Raw genomic sequence first — 22,682 nt, forward strand, 5'->3', positions numbered from 1 at the left:
ACTAGATCTCTGTGAAGGACATAGACCTTAACAGGAAAGGTGTTCATATATATGAAGTATTCTTGCTGCAGCATTACTTACACCATTTGACCTTTAGATCCTCTTCAGTGCCAGTTGTTGCAAATTATACAGCCTTTTAAACTCAGGGTAAGTATGCTCTATGTAAACCAAGACAGGTGTAGTTTAAAGTTGCGTGTCCCTTCTCTATGTTCTCTTCCACCTGGAGGCAATTCCAAAAGAGTTTTTAGTTGTCATGTTAGTTGAGGCAATGTCTGCTTTGTATGGAGAGTGCACCAGGAGCTGAGGACAATGCTAAGGCTGCATAGGTTGCTTGAACTCTCCTTTTCCATACTTCCCAATTTCTGACTTGTGGTTTTATTTGTGAAGTGTAACCCTAAACTTGAATTTCCTAGTTTTTGTGTGTATGTGTGTATACGTGTCCCTTTTCTTCAGTGTTCTATTAAGTCTCTCCTTTTCCCCCTCTCTAAGTTACTTATGTATTTACAACTTTAATTCCAGCTTAAAGGCTTTTGAGTGTCTGGGAATTGTAAATGATTTGCATCACAATACAGGCCCGTGAGAGCTTTCCAGAAAATGTTAGAAATGCTAAAGAAATCTACCTCGCACTGAACTTTACACTGTATGGTTTTTCTTGTGTGTCTTATTTTAAAACATGGATCCAATTGGACCCTGACAGAAGTTGGCAATACTTTTTGTTGAGCTGGCTACCAAAGATCACTTCAAATTAGAAGTAACTGCAGAGTAGCAAGTGCATCCCCAGTGGGAGTGTAAGGAATTTAGCTCTGTGCAGCCCGCAGTGAGAGAGATTCAAGGACATCCAGAGAACAAATGCTTTACTATTTTGAAGCCTGTGAATAAACACTCTTAGTTTCATAAAGATCTTAGAAACAAAGAGCTTGTTGGGTGAATTTGCCCAAAGGTCAACATAAAGTCTTTAAGGTAGAATGAGAATGGAAACTTGTTTAACAATTGACTTCTGTGGAATATTCCTTTCAACACTGTAAATCAATCAATTGTTGTGTCTTTTAATTATGGGCTCTTCACAGAGGAGAACCACTGTGGATTTCTTAGCTGGTTGTGCTTTAGAAGTCATCCTAGAAGAAATCTGTCTGAATTGTTAAACACTATGCTAATAGACATTAGTACTGTGAACACGTTAAACTATGAATGCATCTAAGCATAAGAGTGAATGATTAGAGACGCTAACCCCTGAAGCATGTTGAAAGGGGTGTACTTGCATAATATTTTTTTAGTGGGATGGGGATAAGGAAGCAAACACTTTATATTAAAAACAAAAAACACCACCCCTTCCTTTAAACAAATGAATTCAACAGATTCTTCATTCTCTGACATTTAAAAACTTGTTTTACATACTTTTTTAAACCTCTTTGTTTTTTATATATATAACATTTTGGTATTTTACAGAGAGATGTAAGTTCAGGATCCTATTGACTGAAAGATGACCAAATTATGAGTTCAGCAGCACCCTTTAGAATTAACTTTGTTTCACCTTTCCCCCTAGACATCAAAAGTCGGCTTTTTGTCTGTCACTGGCAAAGTTTCTCAAAATGCATTATTGTATCTAAGTTTGAGGCCTTTAACAAGTAGCTTCAGAATTTTGAAGAACAAAACAAAGGGGGGGGGAAGTCTTAATTTTTCTACTATTTTAAAAAGCTACCGCTGTAATTCTCTGCTGATGAAAATGTTCTGCAACTGCTTTCCTGCCTGATAATAAACTTCTATCCAGTACCAAGAGAAGAAACAAGTTCTGTAAAACCCTCCTGTTCTGTAAAACTCTGCCAGACTGTAGGTGCAAATAGGCTATTTTCTCTTACTCTTCCCCTGCCCCCACCCTGTTTCTCAAGATGTCTGGAATTTAATGCCAATTCCCAATGCAACTGTGACAGCTGCTTGGTGTCCATAGTCCTTGTATGTTTAAACTTTGTATCAGGAAATGATTTGTCAGAATATCAAAGCACTGGTGGGGTGAATGAACTTTTTTGCCAAACCACAGGTTTGGCCTGAATGTAAATATTGTCTGATGTTTAGGAGGACTGCCAGCGCTCTTGATGCGGGAGTGATTTCTGGCTTTCACTCAAATTACGCTCTGGTTTACATGACTAATTTTATACAGCAGTCTGAGTGGACTGTCAGAGCTCGTAATTTGAAGTAAGACTAGATGAATCGGTAGTTGCCTGCAGATTGGCAGAAGGATAATGACATCTCATTTAATTTATCGTCTCTTGAGTGAACTCTTAAAACTCCAGTCCAAGTTTCCTACTGGTGGCAATGCTTTTTATTCTTAAAGCCCCTGCACTTGAGGGTCTCAAAGAGCAGGTGTAAATAACTTTCATTACATCACCCTTGGGAAGTTCTGTGATCCCCGTTTTACAAGTGGGGAAACAGTTTAGCTCCTGATCCTCCATCAAAGTTTGTGTGGGCACGGCCGCTTGTGAGCACTCCATTCCAGGATGCGAGTATAAGATGGGCATGCACAGAACCCTTGAAAGGCATTGTTGAGTTTGCACAGAGCATGCGTATGCTGAACAATGGGGATGCACAAGCGGGCTGAGTTATGGGTGAAACTGGTCAGCATTTTCTTGAATGTGTTAGAAATTTCTAAATTTCAGAATGTGAAAATAAACTTAAAAAATCAGGGTGTTTGAGGGGTGGGAGTTCAATTTTTTTCAATCCAAGTCTCTACCTGTGGGCATGGCTCTATGGCTGAGCACATGCAGATTATCTCCAGAACTGTGTAGGGTCTGCTCAGGCCAAACTAGGAGTGTATATACTAGGGATAGTTGAAGCAAGTGTGAGCCAGGAGGCAAAGGCAAGGGTGTGGTAGTCACTTAACCTCCTTTGGCTGATGCATCAACTACTGGTGTACAAAAGAGAAAGTAGCTGAGTTGGGGACTCTTATAACTAAGGCTGCGAGTCTTCCATGGAGGTCCTGGAAAGACACAGAATCCATGACGTCCGCAGTGGCCAGTGCAGCTGATTCCCAGGGCTGCCCCAGCAGCTGGGGCGGCCCTGGGGCCAGCTGCACTGGCTGCTGCTTGGGCGGCCCCAGGCAGCTGGTCCCTGGTGCTTCCTCAGAGCAGCAGTCCGGGAGCAGCGGTGGGGCCACAGGCCACACACCCGCGGGGCCCCCCACCCCCCTCTCCAGCAGCACCTAAGATTTAGTTAGGGGTATTTTTAGTAAAAGTCATAGACAGGTCACAGGCCGTGACTTTTTGGATATTGCCCGTGACTGGTCCATGACTTTTACTAAAAATACCTGTGAGTAAATCGTAGCCTTCCTTCTAACCTTGGAGACTTATTCTGAAGCAGAGGTCTTGAGAGAGGAGATTGGAGATAGCGGCTTGAGAGGCAGGTGCAGCATCAGGTTGGGAGGGACTCTGTGCAGTGGCCCAGTTCCTAGCTGTTCTGGGCCTAGTAAACTGCACCCACAGCACACTCAGAGTGAATAATGTGACTGTTCCAAAACCCCTCCAGCAATACATAAAAGCCAGTTTCATTTTGAACCTGCTGGCTGTATGCCAGGAAGATGCTGAGTGCTGGATGGCCCAGCTCCCCACAATATTACATCTTGAAATGCGTAGGATGCTAACTCTCATTGGGGGGCGCAGCCTAGCTGAAGGGTGCTGACATAGGCACCTTGCACATATCAGACAATGCCTGAGAGGTCTTATCAAGGCAGAGCCCCTCATTTATAGGAGGCAGAGGCCTCCCCTTGGCTCATGACTTCCTTTCTTCACCCCCAGGCCCTGGCAGAGGAGAACTGTAGACAAGCCTTAAAGCCTACCAGATCTCTCAAGGCAGACAAAGGCTCTTTCTACAAGATGCCGTTCAGGTTCCCCTGATCAGTTAGTGAGACTGTTCTCTCAGGCAAGGTGAATAAGCCTCCACAACACTGCCATGCCTCTGGGGCCTGGCACATCTGAGGGCAAGCCCGGATTGAAGTGGCACCGGTGAAGGCGAAAGGCATCAGGAGCCCTGGTTGCTGAGAGGAAGAAGTGGATCTAAGGGTGGATGGAGGCTCACAGAAGAGAACATTTGAGCCTCCATCCAGCCTCCATTAGGTGAGATGCTAGTCACTAATAAGCTGAATCATCCTCCTGCTACTTGTGGTGCAAAACAGAGACCTGCATTACAGTAGGAGGGAGTTAATGGTAAGTACAAGCTGGGAAAGGAATAGCCCTAAATAGTGCAAACAGGAAGAAGGGAGACTGAGTGGCCTGTGGTATTTTATTGCTCCTTTGGAAGGAGCAGCAAGTTGCCACGGCAACAGGGAGACGGGTGGACTTTTTTGATGCATGTGAAGATTTTTACTGTGGGTCTGGTCTTCCTTCAGTCTGATTCTGTCAAGGGAGCCACATGCTGAGAAAGCCCCTCCTTCAGTTTAGCCAAGAGGGTCCTCTGCAACCCAACCCTATTTACCAGTGTGCCGCTCAAACTGTGGTATTGGTGAGGTCGTTCACTCTTGTGGAGCAACCAGGAAGGCTACAGCTGAGGTTTGTCAGCCTCTGTAGCAACTGTCTCCAAGTTTAGTTAAAATATGGCTCTAGTGATATGTACAGTTGCTATGGCTCTTAACTTTGCCCCCAGCCCTTTTGGTTTATATTTTAAAATCTTCTTAGCTTTCTATTTGTATTACAGTAGTGCCTACGGGCTCTAGCCCCATTGTGCAAACATGTAAGAAAAATATGGTCCCTGCTCTAAAGAGCATGTTCCTTAATGTCTAATATTAAAATGGGTTATGTTGGCATCTAAACTTCTAGAGTCCTGTTTGCTTAACTGTGCAGTTAATTAACTGATTGTACCTGCAAAATAATTGACAAAGACTTTTGTTTTCTCACTGGGGTGCACAATTGAGAGGGTAGGAATAGAACTTGGGTCTCCGAGATTCTGTGTGTCTTTGTGTAACTCATTTTAGGAACAAAGTTTCAGAGAAATTTGTGCATGAAACGGAGTTTATACATTGATAGTTCTGTCTCCAGGGGATTAGTGAGATGTACACATGGACCTGGACAGTCTGGAAAGCTAACCTATAATAACTCTGTGCAACTAGTTAGGTCTTTTTCTTTTTCTTCTTTTTCTCTCTTTAAAAAAACAACAACAAAAAAACTTAGCAAAGACTGCTGCTACTTCCCTCTTACCAGGTCTTGCTCCACAAAAAAGAACAGAAAATAAATGAGTCTTTCCAAATAAGGTTAAAGACAGTTTTGATGGTATTTTCAGAACAAATTGGTTCTCTGTTTCAATATTATCAAACACTTGTTCCCAGATTAATTGGTACTATGCTAGCTTGACATTTAGCAATACTCTGGGGGAGGAGGAAAGATGAGGGAATTAATTGGCAGCCTTCCTGCTAGCTAGTGTTGTCTGTCTTTCTTCTCAAATTACTAAGTGTAGGAGTGATTAGGAAATGTTCATCTGATCATTCTGTATTTGTCATGGCCTGATATTGGCCATCGTGAAACTATTGTACTAAGTGGCATTTATTTAAAGCTTTCATGTTTAGTTCTCTTAAATCTCTAATTCTCCCCCAAGAATTTCCACCAGGGAAAGGAAGCTGCAGTGTCCTTTCTTCAGTCTGTTCTGAGGACAGACCCAGGAGCCAGGGAGCATCAAAGGCAGTCTCGTCACACAGAATGATTTGTATGCATCTCCCCACTGAAAGATAAGAACAGTTGTTACTTGTCCTTTGTGCTGAAGAAGCTAGGAGCTATAGAAATGAAGTTTGGACACCAGGTTAGCTCTTACTAGTCAGATTCCATCCGTTAGGAGTTGCTGTACTGAGAGAAAATACTGTTTATTCACCATCTGTGCATACCAGTTAGTGACACTCCTCTTTTCTGTGTAAGACCCTTTCTCTAGGCTTGCCTTTTAGTGATACCCTCTTCCTCCCTACAATTATGTGTCCTATTCTTCTTTCAGTTTTGTCTTGGTTCCACAGTGAATCCTTTTCGAGGAAAGGACTCGGGAACTAAAGTCTCGAGGGGCCAAATTTTTCCCTCTTTTAACCCCACTGACATCAATGGGGGCTTTAGTAAGGCAGAACTTGACCCATTTCTTGCTTGCCAGTTCCTTTTTAACTGCACTGTGAAGCAGAATCCTGATGTACAGGCCAACTCCTCCTCTCTGGACACATCTAAAACTATACACTAAAAACAGTAAGCACAAGAGGTATTGGCCTGACATTCTTGGAGACGAGTCTCCTGTCTACTCATAGCTGGTTCAACACAGGCAGTGGTGCTGGAGACAGACTTATCAATGTGCTTGAACTTGGCAGGACAACCAGGGATTGAAAGTTCAGCCTTGCTGGTTTGTGGGGTCACCTGCAAGTACTCAGTTGCTGGAACTTATTGTTGAGAACACAGGAAAAAAATACCTGGCCTGGGAAAGAGATCCATAAACTACCTTGATTTTTTAGCAAATCTGTATAGAAGATTGAATATTTCAACTACTTTGAAAAAGTCCCTTTTACTTTTACTTGTGTGTGTGAGAGAGAGAAATCTTTTTTGTGGCAGTTGAGGAAGGCCCATAGGGTAAGAATATCAGATTTTCTTTCATTACAGGTGTACCTTGACAGCATGGATGATGCAGTAAACCAATATAGAAGTGTTACACTTGAGTCTTGATGTCTTTAGGAAAGTCATCCTACAGAGGCTTGAATTTCTATATTAATCATACTGAAGCAAGGTATCTATATTGATTTTTCCAAAAGATTAACAGAGTAATATATTGTAGCTTTGAAATCTGAGCTTTAAAGCATTTGACTTTTTAAGACTATTTTGCTACTTTTATGATGATGTGTTTTTAAAGTGTGACCTGCTTCTGTTTTAAAAACCTTATAATTACTACGTGCTGGAATAAAATGCGGATTATGACCTATCAAATCTGTCTGCTGCTGTTTTCCTTGATAACACCAAAAGCTTTAAATAGCTTTTGTGGAACACGGTAGGTGGCAAATAGTGTTTCCATGATTTGTGAAGAACTCTGTCTTGGGCAAGAGTGGAGAATATGTATGCAGTATCTTAGTTCTGTGTATTTCACCAGAGGCTGGGTGATGGGTGCATCCTAGAAACCTAAACCTAAATTAATGAAATAGTTGAATTTGCTAGGGAGAACTTGCAAACTTTTTTTTGCAGTCTACTGTGAAGATGTTGTTAGTGCCATGTAAAGCATTAGGGAGAGTGGGGTGTGCAAACAAGCCTTCACCCACATTAGCTCCTACTTGCTCAGTTAACATAGCAGGTAGCCTGCTGGCTCTGGTAGAGCTTCATTGTTTTGGGATCTTTGTAAAGCAAATATTTTGATATTAAGCTATCTTTCTTGCAGTATGTTTTGTAATAAACATCTGCTCTGTGGCTGTTAACACTTTGGAAAAATGAATTCTAGAACAGTTAATACAGCTTCATGTGTTTGTGGTATATTTGTTTTTTTAACTCTTACTCCCCTCAAGAAGTGTGACCTTTATACATTTTTGGTATATTAAAGCTTTTTAGCTTCAGCCAGCCATAAGCACTTGTGAACGTGAGCAGTTCCTATGTCCGCTAAAGACTAGCATAAATACTGTTCAGTGTCCCTCCCTGCAACAGTGGTCTGGTATACAACCTGTAAAACAACTCTCCCCCGCCACTGGTCGTCTTTGCTTATTAATTACATTGGCATTTCCCCATCTCCAAGGATAAAACACTGATAAGCAAAGATGGGGAAATTGTTTGTGTAGTTAAATCTGCAAGAAAGAAATGGATAGCATTCCTCTCTCATCTTCATCCTGAATCATCCATGCTATGTTCAATCAAATATTTCAAACCTTAATACATAGGTGTTTCCTGGAGAGCACCAGATAGTTTAGGGAGCAGCAGCATTGGACTGGAAGCCCCTAACAAAGCTTTCTGTTTGCTAGAGAACAGGTTCTGAAACAGTGGCTTGAAGATACCCTTTCAAATTTTTAGTAGATATTGCAGATGTTTATGTAACATGTCTAAGCTTGTACTGGAATACAAAATATTTGTAGCAAGCCCTGAGGTCTAACCACAGGTGAGCTGCTCACGTGGCTTCTCCAAACAAAGCAGAGAACCTTGATAGCTAAGCCAAAAAGTAGTTCTGCACTATGACTTTTCCTTAGAAACCCTTCAAGTTATTCTCCTACCAAGCAGTTTTCATGCTAGAATTAAAAACCCAGTAGTAACTCAGTAGCTAGAAACCTCTTCACTTGAAATACAAATGCAAGAGATAAGCCTACTGCCCCCCCCCATAACTGCAATTAAAGGGTTACAACTAGAGTTGGTGGGGTAGTATGAATTCCCCTCCCTATAATAATTTCCATAGCCTCTTGTTTGAAAACAAGCACTTCCTACACAAAAAACCAACCAAACAAAAAAATGCATCTAAAATATTGGATGAAAAAGCTTCAAATCATATGGAAGTTGCTCTTTTTTTTTTTTTTTTTTTTTTTTTTAATGGAGAGTTTAGACAAGGTTTAAGTGTGGTGACTTTTCAACTTTGGCAGATAATTATGAGAAGTAAAATTCCCCACAGACTTAAGTGATGTGAAAAAGGTATGTAAGGTTTTTGTCTCTGGTGAAGAAATGATTCTTTCCAAAACCTAGAAAATGCATGGTGCATCATGCAATTATTTAATTATTAATTAATACCAGTCTGTTTTTACATGCTACCCTGGACAGACCACCTCAGATATACCTTTCCTCCAATCCCACTGATACCATGAATCCTGCAAAAGATCCATCACAACAGGGCTCATCACATCCAACTGGCCATGACGGTTCTTATTCTCAGACCACATGAGGATTTCAACCTGTCTGCCCGTCAACATCTGATTATTTCTGTATCAGCTGACACAACACAACTGTATGATCAGGCACTCCAGCACAGGACTGCTACTACTTTCCCCCTCCCCCTTTCAAAACCTCATGCCTGTGATTAGAAGAGAAGGTTTCACACTCTAGACATCAGATGTGCACTGGTCTTTTATCTACAGAGAACAAAAGCAGTTAAAAAAACACCTAGTGTTTTTTTATCACTCTGTCTGCACAGAGATTCTCTTTTTCAGGGGATCTCTGGCTGCATCAGTCTTTATTACCAGTTAGCTAACATATCCTTTTTTGCCCCACCCCATCCAGAGGGGTCGAGAGCCCATTCCGCTAGAGTGTAAGCAACCTCTGCAGCATCTCTGTGAGCCATCTCCATACACACCTTTACGAGACATTATGCATTGGTCCAGACTTCTACTGCGGATACAGCTGTAGGGATGGTGGTACTACAGACATCCATGCCATCTGCATTCTCTCATCTGCCTCCTGTTCCTATCAATTCATGTGCCTGAGTCCAGAAATTTTTTTAGTCAGCAGTGTCCATTGGTCCGTGGCTGCGCAGTTGTTATCCTCCATGCTCCAAACTGAGGGCAGGGATATAGAGGGCAGTATGGATCAGGGTTTCTCTAGTTATTTTCCTTACCATGAATCTGAGAGATCTACAGCAGAGGGGCTGGAGGTCAGGTAGTGGGATACAGGTAGAGACCACACATCTAGAAGAACCTCCAGTTACAGGTAAGTAATCTCCATTTCTGAGGGAAGTCTAGAGGATTCTGAGTAATTCCAGACCCAGGTGTGAGGCTAGCTAGTTATCACAAGATCAGCTTACTTGAGTTGAAGAAACAAGGTAAAGCTTCGCAGATTTTCTGCCCAGCGAGACATAGCAAACTCTGAGTTGGACTAACAGGAGAACTTGTTACAGAGAAAGAAGACTGCACCCAAAGATGTCCCCCACCCCCAGCCAATTCCTTAGGTCAATGGTGGAGCTAAGGAGCTAGATTTAGTCTGCCTCTACTGTGGGAAATCTTTAGATGTGTAGTTTTCCTTCCCTTCCCTTCCCCAAGCCCCACCCAAGAGTATCACGCATGGGTATCTCCTACAGGAGAGGTTTCAACTTCACTTGCAAGTTCTCAGCCACTGAGTTAGTGCACATTACTCAATCTCTCTCAGTTGCTAGTAGGACTAGAAGGTCTCATTCCTTGTAAGGACAAATGTTAGGAGTTGCATATTCAAGTGTGAATTAAAGTGTTAATTAAATATAATCAGAAACTTAAGGAAACTCAGTCTGAACTGGTTGCTCATGAGTTTGTTAGCAAGTGCTGTGTCTCCTCCAATCTGTCTCATGAGTGCTTCAACAGTATGTTCCCTGTAAGCACAGCAAGACCCAAAGATGGTATTTTTCTCACGTGTTCTTGGCCTCTCTGAGTTGGAATTCTGAATTAAGGAGCAGAACAGGAAGTGGGGCATGAGTGCGCTGAAGAACATGTGTGCCCTCTCAAAAGTGTGGAAGGGCTCAGAGCCACAGAGAGCTGCCCTCGCCACTGCCCAGCAGCTGTAGGAAAGGGTGGACTGGCAGGTGTCCTTGGCAGTGCTGCATGACTAGGTGCAAAAGCTTCTGTCTCCGTGTGTATTCACGGGAGAACAAAGTGACTGAATTTTGTGTCATGGCAGGAAAGGCTGCAAATCCCTGCTGGAACACAATGCTGGCTCTGTTTGAGCTGACAACACCACAGGGGAAAGTTTAAGTATAAAAGTTCAATGAAACTTTTTTTGAAGGTATGAGAACTTTTCTTTCACATTGAATCACATAAAAGTCCTCTTAACCGATGTTTTGGATGTAATTTGAGTCTGGAGTGTCAAAGTAACTTTTCTATTCATATTGGACTACTTTGTTCATGGATCAAAGAATGTGGCAAATACCCAACCTAATCACGCATAAACTTTCTGATGTTTCAGCTTGTGTAGCACCGCCCACCTTCCCAGGCAGGTCAAGTTACTGCTCCAGGCATTATGGTCTAATGATGTACTGTGTGCTAGAGAGGAACTGGATTAGCAGCCATGTAAATTTAGTTTTACTTTACATGAAATAATGAAATCCTATAGCTTTTTGTATTGGTGGCCATATTGGTATCTTGGAAAGTATTTTTGTATTTAAAGAACATCTAGAAAGAGCTAAATGGACAGAAAATAGCTACTGAGATCATGTTGTTTAAAGGGTAGTGCGCTTTAACACCTTAGAAACCTGTTGTTAATACAGTTGTGAACTTCCTACATCAATATTTCTTTCTTTGGGGAAAATAATGTACAAACTGCTATAGCAAATATGAAAGTTCTGCACAAGTGACTCTGTAATATGACAACGAGTAAGTCATCTGGAATATCCCTAAGCACTCTGAATCTTCCCATTGATGTGATAAAGCAATATTGCAAAGCTTTACATTGGGTTTCTTGTGCCCTTCCTTTCTGGTGGTTACACTTGTTATGGAACTCTAGCTCTTCAGCCAGAGCTGGTTTACATTGCATTGTTATGTGACCTGCATATGTTATAAACTGTGTACATAAAGGGGCTTTTGCAACTTTAAGTATTTTATTAGAATACTTGGATGTCATTAAGGAAAACCTACTTAACGGGCCATACAGTTTATGGGAAGTTTCCTGTTTGTTTTAGTTCTTTAACTTTCACTTTTGGGGGTAGCACTTAACCTAGAGCTGCTAACTTTGCTTAGTGTGTTAGAACTGGATCTTGCCGATGGCTATTATGTCTGCATACCATTGTAGCCTCCTGGGTGGCGCATTCACTAATAATTTTTGTGTTTCCCCTAAAACTGTTGATAGCAACCATGTTGGTCCTAATGTGGTCGAGGTGTTGGCAACCACTGGTATTTTAACCATGGTGGTGTCTACTGCTGTTCTTTCCTAGCCTATACAGTAGTTAGAATCTACCTATCCTCTGCTTCCTTGATTGTGGTGGGAGAAGCTAAAGAAGGGAGGCAGGGCAAGAATAGTGTGCAAGTTTGAGAGGAAAGGTGTTTCCCTGGAGAGAGTTAAATTGGGTTGCATAAGAATGGTCTCCTCCCAACAGCCCTAATTTGTGGTGTCCTGCTGACAACCAGACACTGTCCCTGATTCAGCACCTCTGGTGAGCCAGCTATTGTAGTTCTTTTTTTCACAAAGCAGCAGCATTACCACCACTAATAACCATCATCAGTGATACATGCCCCCACTTGCTCGCTCCCAAACACTGTTCTTGCCAGCCTTCTGGAGCAAACAGACAAACATTTTGCAAAATGTTGCAGCCTGGAGCTTACTGAATCCAAAAACTACTAAATTAGTGCAGCTTTAAAATTTGACAAATGAGCAGCCCCGCTATTTCTGCCTAGGTTCAAGTTTGAGCCCTTCCTAGAGCAATGTGGGGGCTGGAAGAAAAAAGGGAAGGTGTGTGTTTGGAGTGGGGGGAATGGAAACTAAATTGGATAAATTTCTGAGAAGCACTCCCAAATTTACCTGTCTTTCGGAGGCTTATTTACCATAATTCTTCAAAACTACCTCAGAGGAAAAGGTGAGATGACGCTCAGACGTCACATATTAAAGTTGAAGATCTCAGATCTCAGATCTTTACAAAGGCAGCTAAGCATCATTATCCACATTTTACTGATAGGAAATCAGTCACAGAGGCTGAGTGACTTGCCCAAGGCTCCCCTGCAAGTCTGTGCCACAACCAGATGTTGACCTCCGATCATGTGAGTCCCATTTCCCCTGTGCTAACCACTTGAGGGAGGAAGTTTGTTCTAATGGGGTGTGTGTCCTGCAGTTCTGAAGTCTTAAAATTCCATTTGTCCTGAAGGAAGGGTGAGGTCTGTCTGTCTCTCCAAGTTCCACTCTCATGTGCCCTGCAGGAAAAGTGAAACTTCAAAGCTCCAGGTCTGAATCTGGAGAGGCTGGTCTTTCGGATATGAATCATCTAGGATGTGATTTTTTTTTCTTGGCACTATTTGTATTGTAATGAAACCAACTGCATATGCAACACTTTATTGTTCAGCCATGTCCAGAAGATGGTGTGTAGGGCTCCCTTTTGCATTTCACACACAGGGGAGAGCTCAAAAACGAAGGCTGGGATTTTCAAAGGAACTTGAGGGAGTTAAGTACACAAATCCCCTTGACTTTCAAGCTCTTAATGTCTTCCTCTCAAAATCCCAGACCAAATGTATTGGGTCACATACATCCCTGAGGTAACACCACTGACTTCCCTTGATTTACACCAGAGATGAATTTAGCACACAGTTAGCTCTCCACAGATGTGCTCCACCTTAGTTAAGCTTCAGCAGCCTAGAAGCTTATTTATAGTGCACTTTTTTTTTAACACTTAAGAGACTCTCTAAACTGCTCCACTTACAAAGTTGACTGAAATTCAAGGTTATAAATGGACAATATGGAATTTATGAGGCTAATAATAGTGCATGAACTAGCTATTTATTGCTGCTGCCTTGTGGTCTTGAGGCTTTTTCCATGCTCCAATATGACTGCAGCCAGTGTATTACAGAGACTAAACAACTGCTTCTCATCAGAGCTGTTTGCAGTGTTCTAGCTGAGTTGGTCTTAGGATATGAGAGAGACAAAGTAGGTGAGGTAATTTTTTTTTTTTTTTTTTAATTGGGCTAACTTCTGTTGGTGAAAGAGACATGCCTTTGAGCCCCACAGAGCTCTTCTTTAGGTCTGTGGAGCAAAAGAAGCGTGTCTCTTTCACCAGCAGAAGTTAGTCCAATTAAAAAAAAAATATTACCTCACCTGCCATGTCACGTTCAGCAGAGCAGCAGTCTGCCTGAAGGTTGCCCACCATAAGTGGGTGAGTGGCCATCTGATCTAGAAATGGAAAGAGCAGAATGAGCTATGGTTCCTCTCCCACCCCCAACCTGATCTCTCTATTTTATTTTAAAAAAATAAAGGCCCTCAATCTGTCACCCTGAAATAGCAGTGAAGAAGTGATGGTGTGGATTGTACAGGCCTGCCCATATCCCACCAGATCGGTCTACACTGTTATTTAGTGCAGGTATGCCTACCCAAGCTGCAGTCACACCTTCGATTGCAGTGTAAATCTACCCTTAGTGACAGTGTTGCGTGAGTGGCTGGTTGGAAGACTGATTGTTTTGGTTCCGTCCTACCTCCAGAGAAACTAGCAAGTATGCTATGAAGCTCAGTCTTAATTTCCAGGTAAAAATTCTGCTTAGCACAATGGTGAGATTGTCTTAATATGTAGCGCGTAACAAAGTGATGTTTGCATGCAATTAGATACCATAAAGGCTCTATCTCAGGCTTAAATGCATAGATTATAGAAGGAGTGAAGTATTTTATAGCCTCTTTTTAAGGCAGCAAATTCCAGGATAGTGAATTGTCAGACTGTCTGTTCAATTTCGGTATTAAAAGAAATGCCAAGTTAGTCCTCCTGATAATTAATGAAACCCTAGTTGCAGTTTATTCTTTGTACAATCTATTGTTTTGACCCAAAAGTTGGAAACTTTTTTCAGGGGTAGAGGAAAAACAAAGGATAGTCTAAGTAAATCTTCTAATCCATAAATATAAAGCTAGTTGAAGTTATGACATCAAAACTGCAAAAAAAGAGCTGTGTTTTAAAAGGCTATCCACATACACCCGTACCATTTGCCTCTCCTCAACATGTTCTTGCACCAACTTCCATTCAGTAATTGTATACAGATAAAATTTCCTACCCATCTTGAATGGTCATGTATTGAAAGCTTTTGCTTTTGTGAATCCTCCTCCTGTTTCATGAACTGATCCTCTGTGGATCTGAACCTCAGGCAAACTAACTATTTTAACCATAAATAACATTTATTTATTAAATTTCTTGGTGCAGCAGTGACCAAGGACGCAGATGCCTGGTGAATTATATGGTTACATTCTTTTTGACACTCTTCAGAGATTTGCATTCAGGTGTACTGGTATTTGGCAAACCATTTTGTGGTTGGTCTTCATAGCCCTCCCCTGGTGATATTACTGAGTCGATAAGAGGGGCGTTCATGTTGCCTGATAAGGGTGATCCCTCTTTATATACAAGTAGTGTGGCTACCTGGACTAGAAATGTAACTTAAGTGCCCTTTTCGGTTATTGTTACAGGGATCAGGAAGGTGGCTGACTATTGCTAACCATGTTCCAATGTTAATCCTAAACAAGGTGCAACTGTCTTTTCCCACTCTCTCTCAAACCTCTAAGTAAATGAACTGAAACTTGAGAACTGCCTCTTGTACCCAAGGTCCTACTTGAGTTTGTGTAACCCTTTTACCAGCTCCATTAGTCTTTGCTGCTAAAGTAACTCATGCATTAATTCATGTAGCTGAGCTGTGCAGAGGACGTCAGCTGCACAGCCTTGAGAGAGACCATAATTAAAGTCATGAAGTAATAAGATCTTCCAGGTAAAAGGTTTTCTCAATTTAAATAAGAGGATTTCTGTGGAAAGAAACCATGTTTGCCACTAATATTGCTAACACAATATCTCCATACAGCCAGTGACTACCCAGCATCTGAAACTGCCTGTTCACAGGGGGCCCAGGCTTGTCACATACACTGGTGTAGTGTGGAGGTAGTCACATTACCATTTTGCTTTGTTAGCCTCTTATAACCACTCTGCACTGGGGGAAACAACTCCCTGTTGTCTTCCACCTTGTGTAATGGGACCTCATGTGTCTGGTTGCAGGTTGTAATAAATACGTATGCAATAAAATTATTCTAACTTTGTACTACACCACCCCACCGACAACTATTCTTGTTTTAATAGGTGGGTCAGTCAGAAACCAAACATGTTGTTCTTGATCCTGTGCATCCCGTCAAGTCACAAAAAGCTGAAAGTCCATTCGCATCTTGTGAAGATCTTTGTACCAAGAGGCAGCATCAGTGATGGCAGATAAGGTAGCCTTGGCTTTAAGCAAAAAAGATTTGCTTTGTCATTGAAACTTCAAAAAGAAACTTGTCAAGTTACTTTGACCCCAGTTCAATTTGCCTCTTAATAACTGAACACTTATGAAAAAGGGGCTCCACTGCACCTTTTATCTGAAAGTCCTGGAAGGATTTTTTGGGATAACTTAAATAACTCTTCTCCTTCCCTGGTATTTAAGTGCCAATGTTAAGACCAGAACAAATGGATAGAAACTGGCCATCAATAACCTTAGGCTTGAAATTAGATAAAGGTTTCTAACCATCAGAGAAGTGAAGTTCTGGAACAGCCTTCTCGGGGAGCTGTTGAGTGTAAAAATCCTAACCTGCACTTGATCAGTTTAAGGAGGGGATGGTGTGACGAGACTGCCTAAAATGGCATGTGGCCCATCTGCGACTGCAAGTAGCAAAAATCCACAATGGCTAGAGATGTTGCACTAGATAGGGAGGGGGCAAGCTCTGAGTTACTGCAGAGTGTTCTTTCCCAGGTGTCTGGTTGATGGGTCTTGCTGACCTGCTCAGGGTTGAACTGATTGCCATATTTGTGGTCAGGAAGGAATTTTTCCACTCAGGTCAGATTGGCAGAGACCCTGATGGGGTTTTTGCCTTCCCCTGCACCATGGGGCATGGGTTACTTGCTGGTTTAAACTAGAATAAATGGGAGATTCTCTGTAACTTGAAGACTTAAAACCAGGATTTGAGGACTTTGGTAGCTTAGCTGAGGGTATGGGTGTATTACAGGATGGGGTGGGTGAAGTTCTGCGACGTGTGGGAGGTCAGACTAGATGATCATGATAGCCCCTTCTGGCCTTACTCTGTGTCTATGAGTTTTGTTTGTATCAAAATGGGGTTAAGATTGGAAAACTGGCTGTGTAAAAATGGCACATTAATCAACAGACATGCTTCCTCTGTATCTAGTATAGTATCTGGACTGTTTTGAGCATGTTTTTGTTTCTACTACTCTTTATTCCAGGTAGCTGCAGTGGCTCTGAAATGCTATGGTGGAGTGAACTAGGTTCTCCTCTGGTTTGTACATCACTAGTGGACTTGTTAACAAAGGTCTGATCGTAGATTCTGTCACTGGTAGTGTAGTAAGCCAGGCTGAGTGACAAAGCTGGCAGTTCAGAAGTAAAAAGGTGACTTCTTTGACAAATTAACTTTGATGTGGAATTCTCTTCTGTGTAGATTTTTATAACACAGTAGTATCTGAGCACCTTTCAGTAGTACATTAAGGGACATGACTAATATCTGTCAGGTATGATTCATTCTCTCTCTCTCTTTCCCTCATCTTCTCCCCAGGGGGAGAATGGTGTGGGTTGTTTTTTTTTTTTTTTAAATACGTATGCACTGTTTGTGTGTTAGAGAAGCCACAGTCCAAGGTGTGTGCCTTGCCCTTGTGATGAGGTTTGTGATGCTCCTTAGTTCCTGTGGGATTTTGCCTTGGACCAGCCCCTGAGAGAGCTCCATCTCTCACACCAACAAACTTTACCTCTATTTTAGAAAGTTCCACTGAGCCAGAGAAGCAGAGTTAAGCATCATAGTCCTCATTGCAGAGCTTTAGGCGATCTCTTAGATATACTTTGCCCAGGCAATTGAGTGCTTTGAGGATAAGAACTAAAACCTGGAAAATTGACTTGATATTCTGTGGAAAGCCAGTATAGAGAGCAGAGGACAGGATGCTCTCAGGACTAGAAATATAGAACTTCATAATGCCTCTTTCGGAATATAACTACCTTGTGTCATCTCACTTAGCTCTTCTAAATCACTGAATTTTTTACTTTATTTTTAAGAGGGAGAGAGAGTGACAGAGGAGGGGGATTTTTGAAAACATCCATAAAATCCTTTTGTAAGGGAAAGTAGTTAATGGAGCTACAAAACACCATAGTTCTATAAACCTAAAATCATACAACGGCTTAGATAAAGTTTTGAATGGATGTTATAGTCAAGAGTAACAACACCAAAATAAAACCCCTTTCAAATGTGCTTGACTTGATTGGAAGTGTTTGACAAACTTGAAAATGTGTATGCTACATTTAAATAAATATACACAGACTTAAAACTTGTTCAAATATAAGCCCACATTGGTATAGAGAACCATAAAATGTTTTTTCTCTTTCTAAATATGTTTAGAAAAATAAATATCTGTATTACCTCTGAGCTGAGAAGAAATGCCTTTTAAACCTCTGACGCTGAAAATGGAGTACTTCATCCAGTGTGTCCGTTAGCTCTTGTTACTAATAGATGTACTCCTACTGCTTTCCTTTGTATTTTGAAATCATTTAGAAGCTATCCTGAATAGGTAAATGTGTAATGTAAACAAAGTTCATTACATCTGACAAATTTGAAATGTTTATCAAACCTGAGGGATTGGGGGAGGGAAAGAATCCGCATCTGTGTTTTATTTGTTTCCCAGCTTTGAAACAGTCTTGAAGTTGATTAAAGGCTTTACAGTCACACAAGGGTATAGCTTTGCAAATAGTTTATTTTTTGGTTTTAAACAAATAATGGGGCTACTTCTTGGTCTTTGTTAAATATTGGATCTCCTATATCTTACTAGAACGTGAGGAAAATCAAATGTTATTCTAAGGTATGAAAAGTTGCCTGTCATCATAGTTTTTTATTTATTTAAAGCAGCGTTTGAGAGGAAAGAACAGTTTTGTAGGTTTTTAATTTTTTTATTATTTATTTTTTAAAGCAACCAGGCTGAAAACAATATGTGCATATTAACAAGAAAACAGCAATTGGGGCATCAGGACGTGACTTAATTTGAGTGCCCATTGATTGTGAAGAGTTTTTCATCTTGCTTGGACTAATTCCCATGTATTCCATGAAGGTTAGATCAGGTGGTTTAGCGACTAGCTAACAATGGCTTTGTGACTTTCCACATGAAAGTATAAATATGTAGTTGATGATGATAAAGCCTTCAAAATTAAAACCTGGATGCAAACAATGTTTCTTCCCCTCAAAATGTTACCCAAAACTCTTGCTTCGTTTTGCTTTGTTTTTTTTTCCCTCTCCTCCTCCGGTACCACCTGCCAAGTGCCCCTGAAGCTGTATCAGATATTCATTCTGCACCTGCATCAGATATTCACTCTGTACTCTTTACTTAGTATGTCCTCAGTAGGAGCTCCAGAATGAAACTGACTACAACTTTGTCCATTTCACTCTGCTGTGGGGACTGGAATTGTGGGTGCCTAGAGCTGCACAGGTCTTTGTGTGACCCTCCCTTGCAGGACTGCACCACAGGCAATTTCAAAACTTCAGGGGAAGGTATAGGAGAACATTTTGGATCTCTTAAACTGTACATCAATTTTAACTCCACTCCTGTTCAGTATTAACAGAATAAAACCAGATATCTTAACCTTGGCTGAAAAGGTTACTTTAAAACAAAAAAAAGCTTACAATCCTAAGTGGAGGATTTATTTGTTCAAGGAGTTGAATTTTGTACTTGTAGCAGTGCATCGTTCCAGGATCATCCCCACTTCCTTTTGTCCCACAAATGATCTATAATTGAATAACTGGAATTTGAACATAAATGAGACTATGTTTTAGTCACTGGTATTTTTAGTACAAGTCATGGACAGGTCACTGGCTTTAAACAAAAATTCACGGGCCATGACCTGCCCATGACTTGTACTAAAAATACCCGTTCTGACTAAAATTTGGGTGAGGGGCTGTGTGGGTGAGCATGCCACGGGTGCTGTGGGGGATGTGGCCCAGGACCCCGCTGGTGCTGGAGGGGGCGGGGTTGGTGGGGCTGGCAGGAGTGTCCTACCCGGCTCCGTGTCCCTGCAGCTCCTAGGCAGCAGAGGCAGGGGTAGGGGCTCTACTGCTCCTGCCACAAGCGCCAGCTACTGCGGCTCCCATTGGCTGGGAACCGCAGCCAGTGGGAGCTGCGGGGGCGGGGCCTGCAGGCATGGGCAGCGTGTGGTGCGGAGACAATACCCCCCACGCGGGTCCCTCCTCCACCTAGAAGCTGCAGGGGGGCATGCCAGTGGGAGCCAGGGAACCCCATATCCTGAGATAAATGCCCCCTGCCCCTAGCCCTGAGCCCCCTTCCACACACTCAAACTGCTGCTGTTGGCCCAGAGGCTGCCTGGCTCGGGCAGCCCCTGAGCCAGCCGCTGCAAAAGTCATGGAGGTCACGGAATCCGTGACTTCCGTGACCTCCTTGACAGACTTGCAGCCTGAAATATAAGTGACCAAATTACTTTTAAAATCCTTATAGGGAGAGAGCTGTACTACACACTAGGGCTCTGATGCTGCAGAGGCTTAGGCATGTGCTTAACTTCATACATTCTGAGTAGCTCTGTTGACTTGAATGGGAACTACTCATGGTGTGTGTCACAATTCAGAGCAGCTGCTCCTGTATTTCCCATTAGGGGTTCAGCCAGGGCACCCACTCTCAGACTTCTGGCATCCCCAGTTACCTGCCCTGTTGGGTGGAGACCTGCTTCTCTCTCTTTTCTGAATGGGTTATTTCCAGGCCTTCACTTGGTTATTCCCAGCAAAAGACTGCCTAAGCAGGCCTGCTTTGCTTCTCTCCTCAGACATGGTACACATTGTGATTGGCACAGTTAAGAACATTGGTCTGTCCTAGTATGGCCACTCTTATCATCCATCTAGCACAGTATGCTGTCTTCTGACATTGGCCAATGCCAGATGCTTCAAAGGGAGTGAACAGAGCAGGGCAATTATCAAGTGATCTATCCCCTGTCATCTGGTCCCAGCATTTGACAGTCAGAGGTTTAGGGACACCCAGAGCATGGGGTTGCAGCCCTGTCCATCTTGGCTAATAATCCTTGTTGGACCTATCCTCCATGAACTTATCTAATTCTTTTTTGAACCCAGTTATGGTTTTGCCTTCACAACATCCCCTGGCAATGAGTTCCACAGGCTGACTGTGTAGTGCAAAGTAGTACTTCCTTTTTGTTTGTTTTAAACCTGCTGCCTATTAATTTTGTTGCATGACCCCAGGTTCCTGTGGTATGTTACTACACAGCTGTTTCTAAGGTCTAGTCTACTGTAGAAAATTAGGTCGGTTTTAGTATGTCGGTCAGGGGTGTGAAAAATCCACCCCTCTGAGTGGCATAGTTAAGCTGACTTAAGTCTCCGTGTAGACAGTGCTAGGTCGGTGGAAGAATTCTTCCATCAACCTAGCTACTGCCTCTCGAAGAGGTGGATTACCTACACCGATGGGAAGCCCTACGTTAGCGTAGGTAATGCCTATGCTGAAGCGCTACAGGGGTGCAGCCGCAGTGGCACAGAGGTGCTGTTGTAGCGTTTTAAATGTAGAGAAGCCTTAAGCAAGCAGATGTATTCTTACAGTGAAAGCATCCCGGAGCAAACATATTAAAAACATTAAAAGAACCTACACACCTGACAAAAGCTCTGATTGGCAATTAGTTCTTCAAACCCCACTCAGGAATGGTCCCTGAGGTCATAAATTCATCACAGCTGCAGCTCAGAACAAGCACTCAGTTTTGAGAGGCCTGTGTGGGCCAAAGTCCATCCAACCCTTCCCTGAGGATTGGGGCTTCCCTAGGACCAGAAGTCCTGTCCATTTGCTGGAGTGGAAAGGAGGCCCTCAGCCAGTTTAAAGCAAGGCTATTTATCCAAAAATCCTTTCTATGTCTATTGGTCATTGGAGAATCCAGTCTGAGTTAGTATATGTGGACCTCTCCGTGTGTCTGTTCCTCTTGAGACATTATAATCTGAATGAATTTACCTACTAAACCCGTGCTGTTCTCCTATTTACCCTTCCCATGGAAATCCATAATTAATAGTGTAACACTTCCACCTAATGCTTCTAAATTAATAATCTGGATTGACAAAACAGTAATTTGGGTGAAAGGATACTTTTAGTTTTCCCTAGGTTTTTATTCTTAATGTTGGCAGCATTGATTAATAGTTGACACGTATGGCATCCTTATAACTTTAGTACAAGTTCTGCTTTTTGTTTTGTTTATGTTCATATTGGCTATTGCTTTAACTGAGGTGAGTTAAACTGGGAAACCATGTCCTTACACTCTTATCTTTGTTTGCAGAGATCCTGTAACCAAAAACCTCACAAGCTCCTTCTCACTGAATTTGCTCACTGTTTGTGAGCATGATCATGTTACTTGGTGACAGATGACTTTTAGCCTTTAAAAATAACCGATTGTTTTAAAAAATTTTAGGGTTGTCTAACAAATCTAAACTGTGAAATAATTAGATGATAAATGTATGGTATATTAAGTGCTCAATACTACTCTTGTGGATCATTAACAGATGCTTTGTTTTTTGCCTCCTTCCTTACAGAATGACTTTCAAGGATCTGGATGTACTGTTAGATGCTGAAGTGTTGCTCCTTTACTTTTATTTCTGATCCTAAAAAACGCCTGGAGGAAACTAGAGGATTGTGTTCAGTACAGATTTTTTGAGGTAAGATTTAAACCCCCATCCCTGTAGTATCAGACTAACACATTCCATTTCACTCTTATTAGATCTTCAATGTCAGTTAAAGCATGGCTAGTTTCACTGAACTAATGAGGCTTTATTTATTTAGCATTTTTTTAGTGGAAAAACTAGGCTTCTTAATCACTAATTCTAGGCTCAGCACTTGTGTAGTTCCTTCCATTAGAGTATCCCTAAGTGTTTGTGTGTTGTTTTTTTTTTTTTAAGCCTCTGTCCCCTTGGGATGTTAAGTATGGGAGATAATATCCCTGTTTTTACAAGAAACTGAGGCATATAGAGGTTAAAGTGCAGTTCTGGTCTGAAAAGTGACTCCCTGTTCTCCAGTCTTTGAATAGAGCTGCTACTATTATAATATACTTGTATTACTGTACCACCTAAAGGCCAAATGAGAGTGGAGCCCGTTGGGGTAGGCACTGTATA

The 22,682-nt window shown here is 41.9% G+C and overlaps 1 protein-coding gene across 10 annotated transcripts in view; it reads left to right on the forward strand.

The window, feature by feature from the left end:
* KANK1 (KN motif and ankyrin repeat domains 1) overlaps nt 1-22,682 on the forward strand; it is a 166,558-nt gene that overhangs the window by 18,415 nt on the left and 125,461 nt on the right. For 6 of the 10 annotated variants that reach the window (XM_027827850.3, XM_043547226.1, XM_043547229.1 and 3 more), the window contains exon 2: nt 22,107-22,229. The gene's annotated coding sequence lies outside the window, so the exon portion shown is untranslated. Of the gene's footprint in view, nt 1-15,651; nt 15,783-22,106; nt 22,230-22,682 lie in introns of all 10 variants that reach the window. The other 4 variants (XM_043547228.1, XM_027827849.3, XM_043547224.1 and 1 more) reach the window with 1 other exon arrangement.

The sequence above is a fragment of the Chelonia mydas genome, chromosome 5 (assembly GCF_015237465.2).
Source record: "Chelonia mydas isolate rCheMyd1 chromosome 5, rCheMyd1.pri.v2, whole genome shotgun sequence".
Classification (NCBI taxonomy): Eukaryota; Metazoa; Chordata; order Testudines; family Cheloniidae; genus Chelonia; species Chelonia mydas.